At 46.0% G+C, this 22,048-nt stretch overlaps 1 protein-coding gene and 1 pseudogene across 1 annotated transcript in view; one reads left to right on the top strand and one right to left on the bottom strand.

Moving 5' to 3' along the window:
• The window catches only part of LOC118621336, a 70,081-nt pseudogene that overhangs the window by 36,501 nt on the left and 11,532 nt on the right, over positions 1-22,048 (top strand).
• Positions 1-22,048, bottom strand: part of PPARD (peroxisome proliferator activated receptor delta) — an 81,088-nt gene that overhangs the window by 54,415 nt on the left and 4,625 nt on the right. The gene's annotated exons all lie outside the window — the stretch shown is intronic.

Genomic DNA, 22,048 nt, shown 5'->3' with positions numbered 1-22,048 from the left:
AGGGAAGGAAGGAGAGAGAGGGAGTGAGAGACAGAGAGAAAAACATTGATGTGAGAGAGACACATTGATTGGTTGCCTCCCACACAACCCTAACCAGCTGGGGATCAAACCTGCAACCCAGGTACATGCCCTTGACCGGAATCGAACCTGAAACCCTTTGTTGTGTGGGCTGACGCTCTAACCACTGAGATGAACTGGCTAGGGCTGTTTTTATTGATTTTAGAGAGAGAGAAACATCCATGTAAGAGAGAAATATCAATTAGTTGTCTCCCGTATGTGCCCTGACCAGGAATGGAACCTGGACCCTTTGGGTATGCAAGATGAGGCTCCAGCCGAGCCACACCTGCCAGAGCTCCTTTACCTTCTTCGTCCTCCCCCTCCCCCCACTCCCCTTCCCTTTTGGTAACCACCATACTGTTGTCTGTATCGATGAGTTTGTTTTTCATTTGTTTTGCTATTCCTTTTTGTTTTACATCCCAAATGAGTAAAATCATAGAATTTTTTTGTTCTTCCATCTGACTTACTTCACTTAGCATAATACTCTCAAGATCCACCCATATTGTCACAAATGGCAGTATTTCATCTTTTTTATGGAGAGTAATAGTCTATTGTACATGTGTGTCCCATCTTTATCCAATCATCAGTTGAAGGACAATTAGGTTGTCTCCATGTTTGGCCACTGTGAATAATGCTGCAGCGAACCTAGGAGTACATATACAATAAAACCTTGATATAACAGACTAATTTGGGTGAGGGGTGTCTGTCAAAGCCAAAAGTTCGTTATATAATAAAGTTGGTTGTCTGAATGAGCATGTTAAAAAACTGATGAATTAGCCCTGACCGGTTTGGCTCAGCGGTTAGAGCATTGGCCTGCGGTCCGGAGAGACACGGGTTCAGTTCCTGCTAAGGGTACGTATCTCGGTTGCAGTTTGTCCCCGGCCCTGGTTGGGTTGTGTGGGAGGCAGCCACTCAATGTGTCCCTTTAACGTCGATGTTGCTCTCTCTCTCTCTCTCTTTTCCTTTCTCTGCCTCCCACTCTATCTGAACAAAACATAGGAAAATGTCCTCGGATGAGGATGGAAAAAAAAAATTTGACAAATTAGTTAGTTCACCTGTTTTTACTTATGTAGGCACGTCTGTGTAATTTAAATTAAGTACGTATGAAAGTTTAATTTCACAGAAAAGTTTTCTATGTGTGCTACAGTAATCTTAAATTTACACTGAATAGGTCTAGTAAATGTGTGTATTCACCAGTCACCGCGAGTAAATGCATGCACATGGCTGGGGCGTGGCTTAGCGCACGTGGGAACATCGGCCTGCAGGAGTGAAAACTACTGCAGAAAGTCCAGCCCACTGGACAACAGAATCAATTACCTTGTGTGATAAGGTGTGATCAGGTGTTAATTGTTCCCCGAACATGTTTAGGAGTGGTGACTCCTGGATTTAAATATGTAGACTACAGTCTACGGCCATACCACCCTGAACGCGCCCGATCTCGTCTGACCTCGGAAGCTAAATATGTAGACTACAGCCCTGGCTGGTTTGGCTTAGCAGTTGGAATGTTGGCCTACGGACCAGAGAGTCCGGGGTTTGGTTCCCGCTAGGGGCATGTGCCCCCAAAAAACGCTTTAAATATGTAGACTACAGTTGTAGATATGTAATGTTTATTTATGTCAGTGGAATTACTAGTGTTTTTTTCCAACATCTAGAAAATGTATTAAAAATAACAGTCAGTTAAAAAATAACCTGTTGCACCCTGGCCAGTTTGGCTCAGCATTTAGAGCATCGGCCTGTGGACCAGAGGGTCCTGGGTTTGGTTCCCACTAAGGGCACGTACCTCGGTTGCAGTTTGTCTCCGCCCCGCTTGGGGTCATGTGGGTGGCAACCACTTGATGTGTCTCTCTCACATTGATGATTCTTTCTCTCTCTTCCCCTCTCTCTCCCTCCCGCTCTATCTGAAGATAAATGCAAAAATGTTCTCTGGTGAGGAGAGAAAAAAACAAACACCATTGCCCTGGCCAGTTTGGCTCAGCACTGGAGTGTCGACCTGCAGACCAAAGAGTCTCAGGTTCGATTCCGGCCAAGGGCACGTACCCCGGTTGCGGTTTGTCCCTGGCCCTGGTCGGGTTGTGCAGGAGGCAACTAGTTGATGTGGCTCTGTCATATTGATGTTTCTCTCCGTCTCTTTCTCTGTCTCCTTCCACTCTATCTGATGATAAATTGAAAAGTATCCTCAAGTGAGGAATAAAAAACAAAAACTAACTGTGGGGATTCTCAGAGAGGAAGGTTCTAGGTAATTTTTATTTTCTTCTTTATAGTATCCCTGTGTATTTTCCAAATATTCTAAAATGTAGGTGTTATTTTAACTGACAAAAGAAATAAGGCAGGGTTTTAAAATTTACAACTGGACTTTAAGTAGGTTCAAGGCACAGAACTAAAAAAGACCCAACTGTGTTAACTTGGATACACCTAGGGTTGCATAGTCTTTGCACCAAAAATAACCAGACAGGTAGGCAAAGGAACTTTGCTTTTCAGATAAATCAGACCAGCAGGTTCTAGTTAGAAAGGATTTGTTGACTGCTGTAGAGCTTGCTCCCCTCTGCAAACACTTTAAAAGAAAACCAGTAGTCACTATAAAGCTCAGATACTATCAAAGAACGCAAAAAAAAAAAATCGAAGATTTGAACAAATGCAGTTGGAAACCTGGACACTTTCAGGAGTCACTTCCAGGTTGTGAAGTGTGAGGCCCTCAAGACAAACATTCGCAGGCCCCTCATGACCTCTAATCAGTGACTGCAAAGGCACCTCGGAGAATTCAGTGGTTCTCCAACCAGGCTCCCCACTCAAGCCAAAGGAAAGCTTGAAAACTCCTGGACTTCATTTCTGGAAATTCTAATTCAAGAGACCTAAGGCAAGGCCCAGGAATCTACATTTTCCCCAAAACTCCCTGGCGAACCTGCCAGCTGAGCCATGTCTGGGAATCACTGGACTAGACACCATCTGGGTGAATTCGCACCAGGGCCAGCCTGCTCAACTGCCACAGGATCCCACAGGGCCAGTGCTGGGATCAAAAGGCTACTAAGTGCAGAGAGGGAAACTCCATGGGGAAATTCCATGGAATTCCATTCGAGGTAGACAATGGGTACTGAAGCCTAAGGAGCAGCTAGCAAATCCCTAGGACAAAGCCTATTTGGAAGGTTCTCTCAGGCCTAGTGATCTTAGGTGCTAACCTATGAAAAAGGAGTGACAAGTGCAACTTCTGCTCTGGGAGGTCAAAATAAAAATCAGTTCCCTCTAACAACACACACAAGCCAGCAGGCTTGGTAGCTCCCAAGGAGTTGGAAGCAAAAAGGGACGCAGTATGGTGTTGCAGAAGGAGCCTGGGTCTAAGTTATGCAGATCTGAGCTCAAAATCCCCACTCTGTATTACTTAGTGGCTGTCTGTGGATTAAATATGGCTACAAGCTCTTTGCCACTCCTCCCTCCCATCAAGATGTGAAGTCTAGTTCCGCTCCTTGAATCTGGACTGGCCCAGTGACTGCTTTCCCATGTGGCAGAGGAGCCGCTATATGGTCTACAGGTTGCTGAGAGAACATGTAAAACCAGTGTGTGTTTGAACAAACAACAACCCCACAGTACCCTTTCACAGACAAGCTCCCACTTTAGAGCCTTTTTGGCCAAGGGTACATCTTCATATCCAAAGTATAAGAACTAATATTTAAGCTTCTCTTATAGTTGGGAAGGACCCTGCCAACAAGTGTCCAATGTTCCAGAATGACTCATAGTCCCCCACCACACCAGTGTCCCTGCTGGCCTTTCTTCTTCCTGTTACAGTGCCATCTTTGTCCCAGCCACCTAGGTTCAAAAAGTCAACCTCTCAGACTCCTCCACCTTCCTTCAGCACCCAGGGAAGGGCCAAGACCTTGCCTCCCCAGTCACCCGGGCCTTTCCATTCCCACCACCACCAAAAGACAGTCTTCAAAGCCAGGTAGACCTGAGTGATCTGTAACCTACCAGCTGTGGACCATATGCAAGTTTCTTAACCTCTTTGAGTCTTAGTTTCCTTAGCTGCAAAAAGAATGTAAATCAGTAATGCCTTCTTTTTGTGGTCATTTCGGAGATAAGAGAAAATACAGCCAAAGTACACAGTACAGAGGTACTTGATACATAGCCAGTGTTACTACAGGCCAGAAACTTTCACCTGGGTAAACAAAGACATTGCCTAACCTAAGTCTCTACCTATTCTCTCTCTCCATTTTGACCCTCATGTAAAATGCTAGCAGATTAACTGCCCTAGATTATTGCTATCACATTTATTCTCCTGTGCAAAGGCCTTCCATGACTTCAACTGTTCTCAAATCAATCCCAATTTATCAGACAAATGTATAAGATTATTTATAATAATGGCTCCTTCCTATCACCATGGTTTGCAACTTGCTATCAGAGGCAGCCTTCTAAAATGGCTCACAATAATAATCTACAGCCAGGGTACATACAAGAAACAGTCAATGAGTAGATAAATAAGTGGAACAACACATCAATGTCTCTGTCTCTCTCCCTTCCTCTCTCTCTAAAATCAATATATTAAACCAATCAATAAGTAAAGTGGCTCACAATAATACCTGCCTCCTGGTTTACACGCCCTGTGTAATCAAATCCACAGAAACAGCATGATCATAAATGTCGACACGAGCCACTTGTGGGCAATTTGTTATGAAGCAATAGAAAACTAATACTGTTTTTTTTCCTTTTTATTGAATTTATTGGGGTGACACTGGTTAATAAAACTATACAGGTTTCAGGTCCACGATTCTACAGCACTTCGTCTGTACACTGTATTGTGTGTTCACTCCAAGTCAAGTCTCTATCCATCACCATTTATCCCCCTTGTACCTTCCTCTACCTCTTCTCACCCCCGCTCCCCCAATAACTAACACTCTTAATTTTGCCCAGCCAGAGTGGCTCAGTGGATTGAGCATCGGCCCATGGACAGAGAGGTTCCAATTTGATTCCCAGTCAGGGCACATGCCCGGGTTTCGGGCTCGATTCCCAGTAGAAATTGTGCAGGAGGTAGCCAATCGATGTATCTCTTTCACATCAATGTTTCTCTCTCTTTCCCTGAAAAAAAAAAAAATCAATGAAAACATTTTTTAAAATACTCTTAATTTCCTCAATCTTATCTGAGCTGTTGCCCCTTTACTCGCACTTACCCTTCCTACAACATCTCTGCTAGCTGCAGTTCTGCCCGGCAAGCAAGGCGCACCTCACATGCTGATGCTGGCCCTGAGCCTTTCTTTCTTTCTTGTTTTTTTTTTATCCTCATCTGAGGACATTTTTCTATTTTTTGTTCAGGTAGAGTGGGAGGGGGAGAGAGGAAGAGAGAGAGAAACATTGATGTGAAAGGGACACATCGAGTGGCTGCCACCCGCACAACCAACCAGGGCCGGGGACAAACTGCAACCGAGGTACATGCCCTTAGCGGGAACTGAATCCGGGTCTCTCGGGACCACAGGCCGACGCTCTAACCGCTGAGCAAAACCGGCCAGGGCTCTTTCTTTTAAAAAAAATTTTTAAATATATTTTTGTTGATTTTTAGAGAGAAAGGAAGGGAGAGAGAGAGAAAGATAGAAACACTGATGAGAGAGAAACACTGATCGGCTATCTCCTGCACACCCCCTACCAAGGATCGAGCCTGCTACGTGGGCATCCAGCTGGCGACCTCTGGTGCACAGGACGACGCCCAACCAACTGAGCCACACCAGCTGGGCCTTGAGCTTTCTTAAGGCTCTCTCAACCAGCCTCCTCTGGAAGCCCTCCCCTCCTCCCCACAGAGTCCCCACACATATCTCCATCACGGCATCTATCACACTATATCATTATCAATTTGTTTGCTTATATGTGTGCAAAATGATACACATCAATGTTATTCCTTACAGCCAAAGACTGGAAATCACCTGCACATCCATTGGTAAATAAGGGACGGGTACACCCATGCAACAGTGAAAAAGAATGAGGAAGCTCCTTGTGTACTGATATGCAAAGATGGACAACTAACAACACAAGAAGCAAGGGGTAGACCAGTGAGTATAGCAGACAGCCATCTGCCTGGAAAGCAATAATGTAGTAAGAGATATGGGCGCATGATCACAAGTAAAAGTGGCTATGAGAGCTGCCTCCACAAGGAGGGGCTGGGGGGCTGAGATACAGGAGAGGGAAAGATGGAATGCCTTCTGAATTTTGTAGCAAGTCATGAATTATCTATTAAAAAATAAACAGCTTGCCCTGGCTGGTTTGGCTCAGTGGTAGAGTGTCGGCCCACGAACCAATGAGTCACAGGTTCGATTCCAGCCAAGGGTATGTACCTCGGTTGCGGTTCATCCCCAGTCCTGGTCAGGGTCGTGCGGGAGGCAACCAGTCAATGGTGTCCCTCTCACGTCGGTGTTTCTCTCTCTCTCCCTCTCTTTCTCTCCCAGTCCATCTGAAGATAAATGGAAAAATATCCTTGGGTGAGGATTTAAAAAATAAAAGAAAACAAACAGCTCTGAAAGACTGAAAGCTTTCCCTCTAAGGTCAGGAACAAGACAAGGATGTCTACTTTCACCACTTCTATTCACATTGTCCTGAAGATTCTAGAAGGGCAATTAGGTGAAAAAAAAGGAAATAAAAGTTATCAGGATTAGAAAGGAAAAATAAAACTCTTATTAGTAGATGGCATGATTTTAAATATGAAAAATCCTAAGAAATCCACTAAAAAACTATTAGAAATAAAAAACTGCAAGGTTGAAGGATACAAGATATATATACAAATGATATATAAATATAAATCATATTTCTCCATAACACAATGAACCAAGAGGTTTAAAAGTCTTGAGTCTGTCTAATAAGAGTCCTAGAAGCAGAGGACAGAGACATTGAAGGAAAACGAACGGTAAAACATTTCCCAAAGATCCCAAAAGACTTGTCTTCAGCAATTAAGGGCCCTGCAGGGATTAAGGAATGAAGACCAATACCTACATGTATCCTTGAGACATGTCTGAACTCCAAGAATAAAGAAAAATCTTACATCTTTCAGAGAGAAAAAACAGACTACTTACAAATAACCTATAATCTAACTAACTTCATTATTCATATTGAAACATGGAGCAGTGAACTCAAATTCTAAGGATTCTATACTCAAGCAAATTATCAATGAAAAGGGCATGGGAACCCACATACACTGCTGGTGGGAATGTAAAATGATGCAGCTACTATGGTAGTTCCTTAAAAATTAAAAACAGCCCTGGCTGGGTTTCTCAGTGGTTAGAGCACTGGCCTGAGGACTGAAGGGTCACGGGTTTGATTCCCAGTCAAGGACATGTACCTGGGTTTCAGGTTCAATTCCTGACCCCGGTTAGGGTCATTTGGGAGGCAACCAGTCAATGTGTCTCTCTTACACCATTGTTTCTCTCCCTCTCCCTCCCTTTTACTTCTAACTAAAAATCAATAGAAAAATATCCTTGAGTAAGGATTAACTAAAAAAAAACAAAACAACCATCAAAAAACAAGGATGCAATGTTAAAAAAAAGAAAATTTTAAACAGAATTAAGCCTAGCCTTCAGTGGATTGAGTGTCAGTCCATGGACTGAGAGGTCCTGGTTTGATTCCCAGTCAGGGCACATGCCCAGATTGCAGGCTTGTTACCCAGTAGGGGGCGTGCAGGAGGCAGCCAATTGATGTCTCTCTCTCACATCCATGTTTCTCTCTCTGTCTCTAAAAATATCAATAAATATATGTTATAAAAAAAAAAAAAGACTTAACACGTAATCTAGCAAGTCTACGTTGGAGTACATACCCAAAATAACTGAGAGCAGATACATGAACAGATATTTGTATACCCATGTTTATATCAACATTATTCACAATAGCCAAAAGGTAAGACCAACAGATAAATGTGCTACATACATACAGTGGAATAGTATTCAGCCTTGAAAAGGAAATTCTGGCCTAGCCAGTTTGGCTCAGTTGGTTGGGAGTCATCTCACGCACCGAAAGGTCGCCAGTTCAGTTCCCGGTCAGGGCATATGCCCAGGTTTCAGGCTCAATCCCAGGAAGAGGATATGCAGGAGGCAGCTGATCGATGTTGCTCGCTCACACTGATGTTTCTATCTCTCCATTCCTCTCTCTCTAAAAAATCAGTAGCACATTTAAAAAATAAATAAATAAAATAGCCAATAAACATAATAAGCAAACAAATAAATGAGTGAGTGAGGGCACAGTACAGCCACTGTGGAAAACAGTCTGGCAGTTCCTCAAAATCTTAAACTCAGAGTTACCATATGGCACAGCAATTCCACTCCTAGGTATATTACCTAAAGAACTTAAAGCATATGTTCCACACAAAAGCCTAAAGATGAACATTCATAGCAGGAAAAATTGTAAACAATCTAACAACTGATAAATGGATAAACCAAATCCAATAGAATTTATTCAACAGCCATAAAAAGGAATAAAGTACCATTGCATACAACGACACGGATGAACCTTGAAAACATTATGCTAAGTGAAAGAAGCCAAACACAAAGGCCACATATTGTATGATTATATTTATATGAAGTATCCAGAATAGGGAAGTGCATACAGAAAAATGGCAGATTTGTGATTTCGAGGGGATGGATGAAGGTGGTATTGGGACTAACTACTAAGAGGTACAGGGTTTTTGCGGCGAAGAAAATGTTCTGGAATTAGATAGTGGTGATGGTTGTACAACACAGTAAGTATACCAAAAATCACTGAATACTGTATACTATAAAGCGGTGAATTTTATGTTATGTGAAGTATATATCAACTTTTAAATATATAGAAATATATAGAATATAAAAGAAAACAAACTGCTCACACATTCTGCCTCATGGCTCAGTGATTCAGAAGCTTGTCTCCCTCTAAGCCCTCCCACCCTGCAAGTCTGCCTGTTGTTTCCTCCGCCTCTGTGTCCCCAGGCACTCTGGCTGCTCATCAGCCTTCATTTCCCCATGACTTTCCACTTTCTGGCTCTTGGGCAAGGCCTGCCTGTGACCTCACTGCACCCACCCCTTTTCTGGGGGGGTCCCTACCTCCTACTCAGACCTATCCAAGATCGTCTGGAGGCTGAGACACCAGCCTCAGAAGTCACCCCAGATGAGCCGCCCAATGACCAGGACTGCGGTTACAAGCGTGTGTCAGCTGAGGGATATAGTTTCACATAGGAACTTAATTATAGCTCAGGAGTGGAGGAAGGGAGAAGAGCAGTTCAGGCTTTGAGGAGCCATACAGGAAGCTACCCTGCTCTGCAGCCCAGAGGTTATCTGCCAGGTCTCACCAGGACTGGGATCCACAGGAAAACAAGCATGAAGCAGTGAGGTCCACAGGAACACACAGCTTATAGAAATCATTCCATTCATAAGTGTGAATTCCTGGCCCTGCCATGCAACACCAGCCTGTGTGCAGACCAGGGTGGCTCAGGCAAGCCTTCTTCTCACCTACTGCCAGAGACTCCATTTTATCCTGTAAGAAGTAAAGAGGGTGCCCAGCCGGTGTGGCTCACTGGCTGAGCATTGACCCATGCACCAAGAGGTCGCTGGTTCGATCTCGGTCAGGGCACATGCCCAGGTTGTGGGCCCGATCCCCATTGGGGGGCATGCAGGAGGCAGTCAATCAATGTTCTCTCTCATTGATGTTTTTATCTCTCTCCCCCTCCCTTCCTCTCTCCATGGAGCAGCTGCTGGCACACAGGTGTCAGGAGGGCATGATGGCAGGTATACCTGACCTGCCAAACCACCTGGTCTCGGCACTGCCAAGTGGGGAAAGCAGACCAGGCAAAGGTTCATGGAAAGAGCAGGTCCTGGTGCAGGAGCAAATCCCATCGCGATATATTTCTTTCTCCCCTATTTCTGGCCCATATGTGAGCTCCTTAGTCTCCAGGCCTCTTCCTAGCCAGTTTGCTTGCCATCTTAGCAGAAGTCCTCACAGCCACCTGCTACCTGCCCTGCTCCTCCTTCCCCCACATATCACCCAGTTTGTTCTCACTGCTTCAAGACAGAGCCAGAAACCCAGGCCCTCCTCTCTGTCATTCTTCCCAAGACCACACTCCCAGCCCAGGCACGACCCTTCCCATCTCCTCTCTGTGCACCCTTCTTTTCTGAGCTCCTGAGGGGTTTCTCCCTAAAAGCCATAGAAAGACACTTTCTGACTAAAGGTCATATCCTTTTCCAGGTTTGTACGGAATTAAAAAAAGACAGAGGGTGGATAGAGATACCAGGATTCGGGGACAGTGGGACAGATTGGGAGAGGCAGAGACAGACTCCATGCACCTCTCTGTCCTCTACCCTTTAAGTAATTACCAATGAACAACCAGAGGGCTCTTTTCAGATGCCACCCTTTGAGCAAAATGCCTTTCTAAGCTCACTCACAAAGGGCAGGGAAGGTCAGAGAGCAAAGACCTAATAAAACCACTTGACAAACAGGAAAGGCAAGTCACAAAACTGAATGTTAAACAACATTCCATTTTTTGAAAGAAAAAAAATATATATATATACACAGTCATGATAAAATCTGAAAGAACACAGACCAAAATTTACAGCAGTCACTTCTTAGTGCTCATCTGTATTTTCTAATTGTCTATAATGAATAAGCATTATTTACATAATTAAAACACTTTAAATTAAAAAATCACACACACCTAAACTGTTGTGCCCAAGTGTCAGCTCCACGTCCTAAAAGAGAGTTTCCCAAATTCCCATGATCCTGGCCATTGGTGGCACCTGATTAATTTCTAAGTCCCCAAATACAAGTTTCCAAAGGCACTTCTCACTATTACTAGTTAGATAAACAGCCTGCCAGTGGCAAGACCTTCCTCCACAACCTCAGGCCCAACCACCAGTGTCTACTCCCATGGAATCCAGGCTCCGACCCCTCCAGAGCTCACACTCAAAGTCAGAGCCTCAGAAAGGTACAGAAGTAAAAACAGGGCTTGGGGACTACTGACATCCTTGGGCTGGAAGACCCCTCACCTCATCCAGGGTCCAGGCAGGGGCTGGCAGGGGTGGACTGCAACAGCTACCTGGGAATGATCCTGTGGGGTTGAGTTCTGTAGGCAATCACTGCTTGGACTCACCACCCACTCCAGCCAACGTTCAGATACAAAGAGAAAGACAGAGCCCTGAAGTTCTGTTCAGTCCAACCAACATTTACTGGCACTCACCTATGGTGCTGGGTACCTGGGGTCCAGAGATATGCTATCAATAAAACAACCAACACTCACTGAGTGCCTCTTCTGTGCCTTCATGTATGAGCCCTTTTATTTTTATTGTTTTAAATTCTCCCCCAGGGATATTTTTTCATTGATTTTTTTTTCAGGTAGAGTGGAGGGAGGGAGGGAGAAAGAGAGAAAGAAAAACATCTATGTGAGAGAGACACAAGATTGGTTGCCAACCAGGGCTGGGGACCAAACTGCAACTGAAGTATGTGCCTTTGACTGGAATCAAAACCAAGATTCTTTAGTCCATGGGCCCAACGATCTAACCGCTGAGCCAAACCAGCCAGGGCTGTATGAGCCCTTTTAATCCTCAAGCCATCCCTGAGCAGTAGGGTCTGCAGTTACCCCCACTCCCCCATTTTACAGATAAGGAAGCCATTGGAGAACAAAGCCTAGCAGAGCCAGAACTTAGTCCCACACAGTCTGACTCTTAACCACTACCCCTCCCTATTCCCTCTAAGTCCTTATCCTCAGAAACAGCCAGTGAGCTAGAAATACAAAGAGTGTAACGTGCTACTTCCTATTCTGATCCAGGGAAAAGCTCGTTCCTTTCTGAGAAGCCAAGAAATGAGAAGTGCCTCGTCCCTCTGTCCAGGATACCCTGGCCTACTGTTGGCCTGAGGAGGGTCCATAAAGGCAGACAGGTGGGCACCATCCCCAGAGCTCTGCCAAGGCCACCAATGAGATGCCACCTCTGCCTCCTCTTCTGATTCCCTGCACCCCAACCCCTGCCTCCAGCCAGGAAGTGGGAGCAGAAATAAATACAGCTTTCCAAAAATAAACCAGGAGGCAAGGTGCAAGAAGGGAACAAAATGAAATGCTACTGCTGATTTGAGCCCAGGAAGTCCTGCTGGTCTAGGAAGAGCCCGTGTTGCTGAGCAGGAGAGGTACCAAGAGCCCGATTCCCCTTCAGCTTCTGCGCACAGCCTGTGGTGCATACCTGCACACATTTGCACTTGACTGGAAAGCCCAAACTAAGGTGACATGAGCAGGAACAGCAGTTACTGAACTGAGAAGAGGGCTCCAAAGGGCTCAAACCCAAGCTCCATTATTTGTCAGTTGGGATTTGAGCAAGCTGTTGAACCTCTCTGATACTACCTACCCCTCCTCCTCCGTTAAGTGGGAATAGCACCAATACCCACATCTTGCAGGCTGGTGTGAGGGCAAATAAGCTCATCCATGGGGTAATGACTGGCCCAAGGGAGAACCTGAATAAAGGCAATTTCCCTTCCTTCCTCCCTTCTCTCCATATGCACATCTGGGCCAGCTTCTCTCTCTTCTCCCTTCACCAGACTGAAAGCAGGCTAATTCATCACTTGGAGCAGATATTGTTTTTTCTCCTATGAATCCTTCCCACTCGACATAACTGGCTCATCAGTTAGCTGGTTATTTCTCATGGTTCTAGAAGGCTGTTCACTGCCTTGGAGCAGATCCAGGGAGCCACTAAGCACAGCCATTCTCAGGGGCTCCTCTGTCCAGTGACCTGGAATGAGACTCTGCAGGGGGCCCAAAGCCTGCCAACATTTTGCTTCTGCTCAGTGAGCAGTGAGAGACTGTGGTGTTGGAGAGCAGGGAGTGTTCCCTGAAGCCAACTCCAGTCTGGCCAGTCAAGCAGGTATTTTCCGAAATAGAAGAATTAGATTCAGCCAGCCAGTCCTCTGTGGGGAGGCCCTGAATGTGGTGATTAAATACACGGACTTTAATCACCTGGGTTCAAATCCCAGCCCTGCCACTTATTAGCTGTGCAGCTTTTGACAACTTTCCTAACCAGTCTGAGCCTCAGCATCCTCATCTGTAAAAGTGGTACAATGACTCCCATCTCTCAGACTTGTGTGGGTTAAAACAAAATTATGTAAAACGACTAGCACAGTGCATTCAACACATGAGAGCTATATTCTACTCGGATACTGGATATCCACTGGCTTCTGGTGGGAATGGAAAGGAGATTAGACACAGGTGAGCCCAGCTCTTAAAGAACTCACATTCCAAAAGCAGGGCCTACAATGCAAGCAGTAACTCCACCATAAGGTAGGTGCCAAGCCGGGAGCCTTACCAGACCTGCAGTGGAGAAAGGGTAGAAAAGAAGGCAACTGAGAAAGACTGTCAAAGCCAAAAATATCAGTTGTCTCTAGCAAGCTTCAACCAAAGGGAGGGACAACAACTGAGAAAGGGGCCCAAGAGTGACACACCAGCGTAGGTTTCCTTCTGTAGATGTATGACTGTTGCCCTGTGAGATGACTTCCCAGACAGGGCTCTGGTGTAGGCCAGTGCCAGGACCGTTCTGTGGGAAGAAGGCCACTTAGGCTGGCCATCCAGTCACCACTCCATCCAACAAATGCTTGGTAAGCATCTCTGCACAACGCACTTGCCCATTAAGGAGCCAGTTCCTCGGGAGATGATCTCTGATCACAGCAAATGAACACTTGTCAGGAGGGGGACATGACTGTGCATTGCATGCTGTTCCCTTGAGACTCAGCAAGGTCTCTGACTCAGAGTACATCAGATGGATAAACCAGTTCTTCCTCATGATGGGAGCAGAAAGCAGGGCAAGGTTCGGGCCGCAGTCCACTGAGAGAAAGACGTATGTGGGCAGCTCTGGGAGTGCTCAAACCAGTTCGTGAGAGGCTCTCCTTGGTTATCCACAACATGCCCAGGGTTGGGGTACAAAAGTGAATGACAAACAGATGGTCCTGCTAAGTGGGAGAAGACAAGTGTACCCTAGGCTTGCAGGGGACAGAGTCAGGCCTTGGCCTGGTGCAGATATGCCTACGGCATCAGGGAATGGGCTACAAAACAGACTAAATATTTTTCTACAAGGTGACACACTGTAAGGACATGAAAGGCAAACTGTTCAGTAGATGTTGTAAATACACAGGTGAGAGACAGGGGGTTAAGACTCCAAAAACAAAGTCATAGGGATCAGACACTGTACCAATACAAACAGGGCTGGACCAACACCTCTGCTTGGGTGCATTCTGCAGCACGGGGGAACACCTAGTGATTTTCACTTGGGAGATAGAAATTACTATTGGTCAAGTTATTTATTACCAAAAACTTCTTAGTTTTCAATGACAATCAATTTGTCTATTACCAAAGTTGTTGTGTGTGTGTTTTTTTTTAAATAACAATCTATTCAGTGCCATTAGTAAAAGTAGGTTCTGGGTCAAGTCACCCAGCACTATAAAATCAGGGACACAGGCATGGAGGATTTAGTCCAGAGAGATCATGCGTGCCCAGCCCACAGAGGACAATGAAGCTTACCACAGATGACTGACAGACCGTCATTCTGGAAAGTTGCCAGAGCACCAGAGTGTCAAGAGGTCACTATTCAGGGAATGACTTACCAAGCTGGACTTAGTTGACCTTTTGGGATCTGATTCTTAGAAATCCAAGCAACCGTGAGGAGGCAGAGTCCTGAGGTTAGAACGAGGAGTGGCTCAGGGGCGTGGGGGTGGTGGTGCGGGGACCCGGGTGACAGCCATAGCTGTGCAGTGGCACCAGATGGTGTGCTCTGCCCCCAGGCACCTGACCTGAGTAACAAGGAAGAGGGCAGGCTGTGGTGCTGCTCCAGGGAGACAAGGACAGGGAGATGAGGGGCTGTTAAGAAAGCATTACAGCCCTGGGCGGTTTGGTTCTGCGGTTAGAGTGTCAGCCCCTTGGTCTGCAGGCTCGATTCTGCCAAGGGCACATATAGTACCTCGACTGCGGTTTATTCTGGCCCTGGTCAGCGACATGTGGGGTCATTCAGGAGGTGACCAATCAAAGTATCTCTCTCACATAGACATTTCTCTCTCTCTCTCTCTCACTCTCTTTCCTCCTCCTTCCCTCCCTCCCACTCTATGTGAGGGTTAAAAAAAAAGCAAGCATTTCAGCCCTGGCCGATTTGGCTCAGTGGTTAGAGCATCAGCCTGCAGACCAAACGGTCATGGGTTCGATTCCAGTCAAGGGCATGTACCTCAGTTGTGGTTCGGTCCCCAGCCCTGGTTAGGGTCATGCAGGAGGCAACCTTTCGATGTATATCTTTCACACTGATGTTTCTCTCTCTCTCTCCCACTCTATCTGAAGATAAATGGGAAAAAAAAAACATCCTCAGGTGAGGATTAAAAAAAAAGCAAGCATCTCAGGTGGGCAACTGTGGGACCCACACACAGGGTAGACCAGGACATGTGGAGTGGAAAGAAGTGGCAGGCGCGGGGCTGAGGAGGGTGGTAAGTGAAGACCCTCAGAAACCACCCCAGACCTGCCTGGTGAGAGTGACTAACCCACATTTCTAGGCTGACAGCTCCAGACCACTCTACCAGTAGAACTGCTTTTATTAGTCACAAAGAGAAGCTTGCTTTTCCCTCTTCTAATATTTTAAGTTGATTGTTTACCTGCTGATATTCCCTAGGTATCTGGCAAATGTTCTCAGAAAGGAACTGAGGAACACAGGCATAAAGACCAAGAGATGGTGTGAGAAGGGAGAATGGAAGGAAGGTACAAAGGGTCATGTGAAGAGATTTTATAGCATTTTAGGGTCACTGGTGAGCTAGCCCCCAATCACATCTCTGAGTTCATCTTCTATTCTCTTCCTCCCTCTCTCCACTCCAGCCACACTGGCTTCCTGACTATTCCTCAAACACACCAGCCATGTTCCTGCCTCAGGACCTTTGTACTTGCTTTTCCTCTACCTCTAAGATTCTTCCCACACATGGCCCACCCAGTCTCCTCTTTCAGCTCAAATTATTACCTTCTCAGTGAATTTGTCCCAAGCCCTCTGAAGCTGTCACTATCTCTTTCCTGTTTTATTTTTTGATGTAGCATTTATCACCATCTGACATGTTATTTACTTAATTCTGGCTCTCTCCCCTGCCCCCTACCACAACCACCATAAGAGCAGGAAATACTTTTATCTGCTTTGTTCACTCCTTCATCCCCAGTGCCTAGAGCAGTGTCTAGCGCACAGAAGGTACCCAATAAATACCTGCTGAATGAATGGAAGGAAGAAGAGAGGAGGGGAAGGTGAAATTAGTGTTAGATTTAAACCAATCCTGGATCCTCAACAGTCTGAAAGAAACCCTTTATTAATTGAATGTGTGTGTGGGGGGGGGGGTTCCAAAAGCAAGGATCAGATACTATCTGAGGCCTCCTTCTCTTTTGCTCCCAAGCAATCACTAAGACTCCCCAGAGAGCATATTGTCTCAAATACTGTTCTGGAAAGAGGCCGGACCTAGATCTCCAACTGTCGTGAAAAGGATGCTCCAAGACTGCCACAAATAAGGACAAGGCTCAGTCAAGTTGCCTGCAGGTGGATAAGCCCTGTAGTCATTTCCTGTTGCCACTGAAACAAATTACCACCAACTGTGGCTTAAAACATAACACGGTTATCCTCCTACAGTTCAGGATGCCAGAAGTCCGAAAGCATATTCACTGGGCCAAAATCCAGGTATTGGCTGGCCACACTTCCTCCAGAGGTTCTCAGGGAGCATTTGTTTCCTGGCCTTTTCCAGCTTCTGGAGCTGCATTCCCTGCATTCCTCAGCCTCTTCCTCCATCTTCAGAGCCAGCAGTGTAGCATCTCGCTGTAGTAGTCACACTGCCTTCTTCTGTATCAAATCTCCTTTTGCCTCCCACTTAAAGAGACACCTGTGACTGCACTTAGGGCCCACTCAAATAACCAGGATAATCTCTCCCTCTCAAGATCCTTCATTCGGCCCTGGCCAGTTTGGCTCAGCAGTTAGTGCATCACCCCGCGGACCAGAGTCCCAGGTTCGGTTCCCACTAAGGGCATATACCTCGGTTGCAGTTTGTCCCTGCCCCAGCTGGGGTCATGCGGGTGGCAACCAGTCGATGTGTCTCTCTCACATCGATGTTTCTCTCTCTTTCTCTTCCTCCCTCTCTCCTTCCCTCTCTATCTGAAGATAAATGCAAAAATGTCCTCGGGTGAGGATAAAAAAAAGATCCTTCATTTAATAACATTTGCAAAGTCCATTTTACCATAGAAGGTAGCATCCACAGGTCCCAGGGTTATGGCCTGGATATCTTTGGGGGCCATTACCCAGTCTACCACCATGAAAGACAGGCCCCAAGAGTTCAGAAGAAATACAGTTCAGACTGCGGGTCCACATGAAAGAAGTGAGATCAGGAGTCTCGGAGCACGTCAGGCCAGGGTCTTTCTTTGGCTATAATTGCTGCTGGCCCTGCCAACTACCTTGATTTTGGCTCAGTGAAACTAATTTTGAACTTCTGACCTCCAGAACTGTAGAATAAACGTTTTGTTCTAAGCCACAAGTTTGTGGTAATTTGTTCCAGTGGCAACAGGGGATGTAATACTAGAGAGTAGGGAATTAATTTCACGAAACTGAGCATTTTGGCCCTTGGAGGACCTCCTTGGAAAAGAAGGGTAGTTTTCTCATCTCGGACCTGACGCCCTCAATGGATCACTCAGGAGTTCATCTCAGGATGCATGTGCTGAACGTCAAGGGGAACCCATCAGGCTCTCTGGACTGTCCTGAAGGCTTTTATAGAAGGGAAAGCTGAAAAACAAAACAGTCTGGGTCAGACGAACAAGCTTGAGATAAGGAATGGCAGCTTAGCTTTCTTTCAGAGAACTGCCTGGGGTGGAGGGTTCTAAGAACCCATCTGGGTTTGGAGAGAAAGATGCTGTGATCAGTGCCAGGTCAGCAGGGAATGTCTGACACCAGGAACTGACAGGTTAGTGACAGTTCATGTACCACATGTTACCAATTCTGCTCTACATGGCACCACTGGGAGCTACAGGAAGGTGGCTTCTGCCCAGACACGAAAAGACTTGTAGAAACACAACTGTGCCAGGAGACAGCTTTATACCTCAGACACTACCCCTCTGTTGAGTAGACATCGTAGAGTTTCTTACTAAGGTGGAACATGCAAACAATTTCATTCCACCCCCGAACCCTCAGCAAGGTGACTGACTAGGGCAAATGTCCAATGTAAGAACTACAGGCTTATCTTCCCGGTGTTATTGCTATGTTCACCAGTGGACCCAGCTAGTCAGAAATATTTAGTGGGGAAATGACAGAGCAGTGGTTCTCAGCCAGAGGAGATTGTGCCCCCTAGGGGACCAGTGGCAATGTCTGGAGACAGTCTTGGTTATTACCACTGGAGGGGAGGGGATAGTATTGGCATCTAGTGGGTAGAAGCCAGGAATGATGTTAAACATCCTATAATACACAGAAAGCCCACACAAAGAAGAATTACCCATCCCAAAATGTCTGTAGTGCTGGGGCTAGAAACCCCGAGCTAGAGGCGAAGAAAATAGAGTTATGAACAAGGAAATATTTTAGGCAATTAAGGAATATTGAGGAAAAGTACGCCATGCTCACTTGTTTGGAAAGGGGGTGATGAGTAGCACTCTGAGTTCTGGCCAATTCAAGGGTGGTCTGTCTGGGGGGGAGGGGGCGCAGACTGCTGTGTATGCGGGCAGCCTGCTTGGCTGATGCGCTGTAAGGAGAGCAAACTTGGCCTGTGTTACCATCGAAGCCAACGACTCTGCACCTCCGAAGTCACAACTCATGGACGAGGAAAGTGCCAAAGCAGTGATAAGATAAGGATCACAGAATCAGAGCAATTACAAACAGAAGCAATGAAAATCTATTTTAACATAATAATGAACTCAAGTATGAGGTGGTTTTCCTGACAGCGGGAGCCTCTCCTCTCAGCATCCTCCTCCTCATGAGAGAACTCTTGCAAAGCTGTGTCCATACTGGCTGTGGAGAATGTGGTAAGGGTCTCAGGAGAGCCCCTGAGATGACAATACGAATGGGCAGAGTTAGGCTTGAATATGAGCTCAAAAGGAACAGGAGGGCTGCCGCACTGCACGGCCTGGACGCCAGCACTGCCTAACAGAAGATGAAGACACCCCGTTCTGAGGCCGGGCTCCTGGCACCACAGCCTGTACACTGGGAAGAAACTGGTGCAGAAAGGCATTTCTCCCTGGGTCCACCACCTCAGAACCACGTTCGGCAGGAAAGGGACGAACCAGCACTTAGGTTCATTTTTATCATTAAGCCATAATTCCATACACGGGAGCTGAGTCACCCTAGGTCTGCCCAACACCAAATCCACTCCAGCCCGTCTCATGGCCTCGTCACAGGCAGGAAGAGCTGCAGAGACAGGGCAAGGACAGGAGGTGCTGAAACCAAGTAGCCAGGGCAATAGGGCCACAGAAGGAGCTGCCCTGCTAACACTAGTCCTAGCCAAGCCTCCTCTATTTCTCAAGAAGTTCCTCCAATTCCATCCTCCTTCAAATTCTTTTTGTCCTTTTCCCCTCTTGACCTCCTTCTCCCTGCCCACCTATTCTTCTCACTTCCTAAACAGTGTCAGTGGTTACATGAAGGTCAATATTTTCTACTTTTTCAAAATAAATGATGATGATTGCTTCAGGGTTTTTCTTCAGAACAAATAAATCTTTCGCCTTTTACAAAATAAATGATGAGTAACTTTTTAATGTGCCTTGACAAAAAAACCTAACTTTAGTTGCCTCAACTTTTTTTAAAATCCTCACCCGAGGATGTTTTTATTGATTTTTAGATAGAGAGGGGGTGAGACAGAGAAACACTGATGTGAGAAACATCAATCGGTTGCCTCCCATACATACCCCGAACCCACAACCTGGGTATGTGCCCTGACTGGTACCACCTTTTGGTATACAGGATGACACTCCAACCAACTGAGCCACAGCAGCCAGAGCTAGTTGCCTCAATTTTTGTGAACCCTTAAATCTCTTTCTTGTATCAGCATTTCCAAGTAATGGGGTGGGGGTGCTACTCCACTCATGCTCTGGGTACTTAATCTGTATGGCAAATAGATCAAAATCAGTAATTTTAACAGTAACCAGAGAAACTCAAATTTAATATGAGGAAGAATTTCCTAACATTTCAATGACTGCAGTAGTCTCCTACCTAACCTCTTTACCTCCATTTTTTTCCATTCAATCACCTTTTTGCAATATTAACACAATCACTCCTTGTTCAAAACTACCAATGGATGCCCAGCCAGGTGGTTCAGTTGGTGGGAACATTGTCCCATACACCAGAAAGATTGCGAGTTCGATTCCCAGTCAGGGCACGTAACTAGGTTGCAGATTTAATCCTGGTTGGGGCATGTACAGGAGGCAACTGATTGATGTTTCTCTCTCTCTCTCCCCCTCTTCTTCTCACTCTAAAATCAATAAACATATCCTTCATAAGGATTTATAAAACAAACAAACAACAAAAAAACCCCACTAATGGCTACAACTGCTCAAAGAATATAAAGTGCAAATTCCTTCACCTGGCATTCAACAGCTTCTATCAACCTAGAAATTTCCCAACAATGGTTTCCAGGAATGGAAATCATAAAAAGCACTTTTCTCCTAGAAGTATTCAGATACAGGCCAGGTTACCTCACATAAGAGATGCTGGTCTCCAAGGAGGCCTCTCTCCCTGCCAATAAACCATGCCTCTTGGCATTCACACCCTTATGTAGTTCCCTCCTTGAATCTAAACTGATCCTACGACCAAGAAAATACAGGGTTAAGTAACACTGTGTGACTTCTAAAGCCAGGTCATAAGAGACCTTGCCATTTATGCCTGGATCTCTCAGTACACACTCTTGGGATGTTTCTGCTCAGAATCCAGCTGTTATGCTGAGAGAAGCCCAAGGCACATGGAGAGGCCACATGCATGCACTCTAGTGAACAGCCAGCATCAAGAGCCAGCCATGTGAGTGAGCAAGTGTGGATGTCCAGCCCAGCTGAGCCTTTATATGACTCAGTAAGTATCCTTGGACAGCAGCATGTTCTTAGTACCCATCAGCTCTTTAATGTCTTATTTTTGTGCATGGGCCTTCTCTCCCCAACTAGGTTCCACACACCTGGGGCATGAGACCAGTGTGAAACACCTGTCACAGCGCCTGGCCCACAAAAATGCCTCAGACAGGAAAGACTAAGATGGCAACACTACAGCTGTTTTAGATTAACACTGAAACATCTGATAAAAGCTATTGCCTCACCTTTGCCAGGGGACACTAAAAAGGAAAACTTCTAGCTGGGACTGGGAGCCCAGCTCAGGGATGAACTGGACAACTGACCCCTGGACATGCACACTGCTGCCACTATGCCTAGCTGCCGAAACAAATGATGAAGCAAATTAACTAAACCTAGTACCTCTTCCTGCTCAGGGGAACCTCTATTTCAACCCCTCTCAGGGAATCTCAGAAGCCTCCCCAACCCCCCTTCTTCCTCCTTCACCTCTCCTTCAGAGGAAAGGACTTGGTATGGGCTTGAGAACAGAAGGGGTCCCTGCCTGAGGCCTTCCTGCAAGATCCACAAACAACCTGACCCCCACAGACAGACAGAAACATGGGCTCAGCACCCTATTTGGCAACAGGAAAACCTGCAGGGTGTTAAAGGCAGAGAAAGGGAAGTGAAGACCATAAACAGCTACTGGAACCACTGAAACTCAGAGATTAAAATGAATCAGACAGGAGCCCCATGTTTCCCCTGGCCCCCAGCAGGGACCCCACCACAGCCCAGCCTCCCAAATAGTTAAGACAATGAACAGTGAATTCCCTGAAGCTCCCCTTCTGAGAGTTTATAAAACCTGCCAGGCATCCTGAGAACAGGAAAACAGTAATGGGAAGCCCAGAGCATTGTTCACTCCCCTGGCAGAGATGGAAGACACAATTCTAACCATTATGCCCAGCTCTCACATACACCAGCAAACTGTCGACCCATGAGACAGGGATTGATTCTGTTTTTTCCTATCATTTCCCAAGTGCT

Source organism: Molossus molossus, unplaced genomic scaffold (assembly GCF_014108415.1).
Source record: "Molossus molossus isolate mMolMol1 unplaced genomic scaffold, mMolMol1.p scaffold_m16_p_8, whole genome shotgun sequence".
NCBI classification, from domain to species: Eukaryota; Metazoa; Chordata; class Mammalia; order Chiroptera; family Molossidae; genus Molossus; species Molossus molossus.
Note: the sequence above shows the minus strand (reverse complement) of the source record. Positions and strands in the feature narration are given on the sequence as shown.